Source organism: Schistocerca americana, chromosome X (assembly GCF_021461395.2).
Source record: "Schistocerca americana isolate TAMUIC-IGC-003095 chromosome X, iqSchAmer2.1, whole genome shotgun sequence".
NCBI classification, from domain to species: Eukaryota; Metazoa; Arthropoda; class Insecta; order Orthoptera; family Acrididae; genus Schistocerca; species Schistocerca americana.
The window spans coordinates 976,824,585-976,828,629 of NC_060130.1; the positions used below are offsets into that span (position 1 = coordinate 976,824,585).

Here is a 4,045-nt window from a genome sequence, read left to right on the forward strand (position 1 = left end):
CTATCTGATTTGGTGAAGACTGCCAGTCTCGCTAGCGGGATGAAAGCAGAGCTCACCATCTGCAGCATAGTCGACAGGACTGACTGCGGACCTTTGGTACAGAGCCGAGTGGAGGGTCTGAATCAGAGGCTGAGACGGTTCTGCGACCGTGTGGGCTGCAGATTCCTCGACTTGCGCCATAGGGTGGTGGGGTTTCGGGTTCCGCTGGATAGGTCAGGAGTCCACTACACGCAACAAGCGGCTACACGGGTAGCAGGGGTTGTGTGGCATGGGCTGGGCGGTTTTTTAGGTTAGATGGCCTTGGGCAAGTACAGAAAGGGCAACAGCCTCAACGGGTGCGGGGCAAAGTCAGGACATGCGGGGACCAAGCAGCAATCGGTATAGTAATTGTCAACTGTCGAAGCTGCGTTGGTAAAGTACCGGAACTTCAAGCGCTGATAGAAAGCACCGAAGCTGAAATCGTTATAGGTACAGAAAGCTGGCTTAAGCCAGAGATAAGTTCTGCCGAAATTTTTACAAAGGTACAGACGGTGTTTAGAAAGGATAGATTGCATGCAACCGGTGGTGGAGTGTTCATCGCTGTTAGTAGTAGTTTATCCTGTAGTGAAGTAGAAGTGGATAGTTCCTGTGAATTATTATGGGTGGAGGTTACACTAAACAACCGAACTAGGTTAATAATTGGCTCCTTTTACCGACCTCCCGACTCAGCAGCATTAGTGGCAGAACAACTGAGAGAAAATTTGGAATACATTTCACATAAATTTTCTCAGCATGTTATAGTCTTAGGTGGAGATTTCAATTTACCAGATATAGACTGGGACACTCAGATGTTTAGGACGGGTGGTAGGGACAGAGCATCGAGTGACATTATACTGAGTGCACTATCCGAAAATTACCTCGAGCAATTAAACAGAGAACCGACTCGTGGAGATAACATACTGGACCTACTGATAACAAACAGACCCGAACTTTTCGAATCTGTATGTACAGAACAGGGAATCAGTGATCATAAGGCCGTTGCAGCATCCCTGAATATGGAAGTTAATAGGAATATAAAAAAAAGGGAGGAAGGTTTATCTGTTTAGCAAGAGTAATAGAAGGCAGATTTCAGACTACCTAACAGATCAAAACGAAAATTTCTGTTCCGACACTGACAATGTTGAGTGTTTATGGAAAAAGTTCAAGGCAATCGTAAAATGCGTTTTAGACAGGTACGTGCCGAGTAAAACTGTGAGGGACGGGATAAACCCACCGTGGTACAACAGCAAAGTTAGGAAACTACTGCGAAAGCAAAGAGAGCTCCACTCCAAGTTTAAACGCAGCCAAAACCTCTCAGACAAACAGAAGCTAAACGATGTCAAAGTTAGCGTAAGGAGGGCTATGCGTGAAGCGTTCATTGAATTCGAAAGTAAAATTCTATGTACCGACTTGGCAGAAAATCCTAGGAAGTTCTGGTCTTACGTTAAATCAGTAAGTGGCTCGAAACAGCATATCCAGACACTACGGGATGATGATGGCATTGAAACAGAGGATGACACGCGTAAAGCTGAAATACTAAACACCTTTTTCCAAAGTTGTTTCACAGAGGAAGACCGCACTGCAGTTCCTTCTCTAAATCCTCGCACAAACGAAAAAATGGCTGACATCGAAATAAGTGTCCAAGGAATAGAAAAGCAACTGGAATCACTCAATAGAGGAAAGTCCACTGGACCTGACGGGATACCAATTCGATTCTACACAGAGTACGCGAAAGAACTTGCCCCCCTTCTAACAGCCGTGTACCGCAAGTCTCTAGAGGAACGGAGGGTTCCAAATGATTGGAAAAGAGCACAGATAGTCCCAGTCTTCAAGAAGGGTCGTCGAGCAGATGCGCAAAACTATAGACCTATATCTCTTACGTCGATCTCTTGTAGAATTTTAGAACATGTTTTTTGCTCGCGTATCATGTCATTTCTGGAAACCCAGAATCTACTATGTAGGAATCAACATGGATTCCGGAAACAGCGATCGTGTGAGACCCAACTCGCCTTATTTGTTCATGAGACCCAGAAAATATTAGATACAGGCTCCCAGGTAGATGCTATTTTTCTTGACTTCCGGAAGGCGTTCGATACAGTTCCGCACTGTCGCCTGATAAACAAAGTAAGAGCCTACGGAATATCAGACCAGCTGTGTGGCTGGATTGAAGAGTTTTTAGCAAACAGAACACAGCATGTTGTTATCAATGGAGAGACGTCTACAGACGTTAAAGTAACCTCTGGCGTGCCACAGGGGAGTGTTATGGGACCATTGCTTTTCACAATATATATAAATGACTTAGTAGATAGTGTCGGAAGTTCCATGCGGCTTTTCGCGGATGATGCTGTAGTATACAGAGAAGTTGCTGCATTAGAAAATTGTAGCGAAATACAGGAAGATCTGCAGCGGATAGGCACTTGGTGCAGGGAGTGGCAACTCACCCTTAACATAGACAAATGTAATGTATTGCGAATACATAGAAAGAAGGATCCTTTATTGTATGATTATATTATAGCGGAACAAACACTGGTAGCAGTTACTTCTGTAAAATATCTGGGAGTATGCGTACGGAACGATTTGAAGTGGAATGATCATATAAAACTAATTGTTGGTAAGGCGGGCACCAGGTTGAGATTCATTGGGAGAGTGCTTAGAAAATGTAGTCCATCAACAAAGGAGGTGGCTTACAAAACACTCGTTCGACCTATACTTGAGTATTGCTCATCAGTGTGGGATCCGTACCAGGTCGGGTTGACGGAGGAGATAGAGAAGATCCAAAGAAGAGCGGCGCGTTTCGTCACTGGGTTATTTGGTAACCGTGATAGCGTTACGGAGATGTTTAATAAACTAAAGTGGCAGACTCTGCAAGAGAGGCGCTCTGCATCGCGGTGTAGCTTGCTCGCCAGGTTTCGAGAGGGTGCGTTTCTGGATGAGGTATCGAATATATTGCTTCCCCCTACTTATACTTCCCGAGGAGATCACGAATGTAAAATTAGAGAGATTAGAGCGCGCACGGAGGCTTTCAGACAGTCGTTCTTCCCGCGAACCATACGCGACTGGAACAGGAAAGGGAGGTAATGACAGTGGCACGTAAAGTGCCCTCCGCCACACACCGTTGGGTGGCTTGCGGAGTATCAATGTAGATGTAGATGTAGATACGATACAATCGGTCGAACAGTGGGAAACGCGCATCGCGGAACCCATTGTTCAGGGGCAGGCGGCTAGCATGAAAGATGCGACCGCCGAAACGCAACAAAGAGCGGAAATGGAATTCCAAACTTTGCAAAATGTTTCGGAATCTGTCAGGAAGTTTCATATCAGCGCACACTCCGCTGCAGAGTGAAAATCTCATTCTGGAAACATCCCCCAGGCTGTGGCTAAGCCATGTCTCCGCAATATCCTTTCTTTCAGGAGTGCTAGTTCTGCAAGGTTCGCAGGAGAGCTTCTGTAAAGTTTGGAAGGTAGGAGACGAGGTACTGGCAGAAGTAAAGCAGTGAGTACCGGACGTGAGTCGTGCTTCGGTAGCTCAGTTGGTAGAGCACTTGCCATCGGAAGGCAAAGGTCCCGAGTTCGAGTCTCGGTCGGGCACACAGTTTAAATCTGCCAGGAAGTTTCATATCAGCGAACACTCCGCTGCAGAGTGAAAATCTCATTCTAATAACAATAATGTTTCGGACCGTAATGACAATCGGTACAATGCAAATAATAACAGGAATGTCGGAAACCAGTATCATGCTAACGAGATACGGGCTTCGCAAAATATTAATAATGCCAGAGGGTTCGATCAGCCGCCACAGCAGCATCCGGGGAGCGGATCAGCTGCGACGAGACAGGGAAACCGTTAGCCGCGCCGGTGAGGGTCCACCGGGCGTGGAGAAATTTTGGCGGCCCAATAACAGGAGAAAACCCAGGTGTCGTCGTTATGAAAATTCCGTATGGAATAATCTACTGCGGGAGAGTGTGCCAGTGTTAGGAGAAAGGTGTGCCCCCACAAGTCGTAGATCAGCTGTAGACACGGCAGTAGAAA

General features: G+C 46.3%; 1 non-coding gene across 1 annotated transcript; it reads left to right on the top strand.

Moving 5' to 3' along the window:
• The first annotated feature begins 3,532 nt into the window (after nt 1-3,532).
• On the top strand, nt 3,533-3,607 carry Trnap-cgg. Its single transcript has one exon. It is a non-coding gene; the product is annotated as a tRNA-Pro (tRNA).
• Nucleotides 3,608-4,045: the final 438 nt, after the last annotated feature.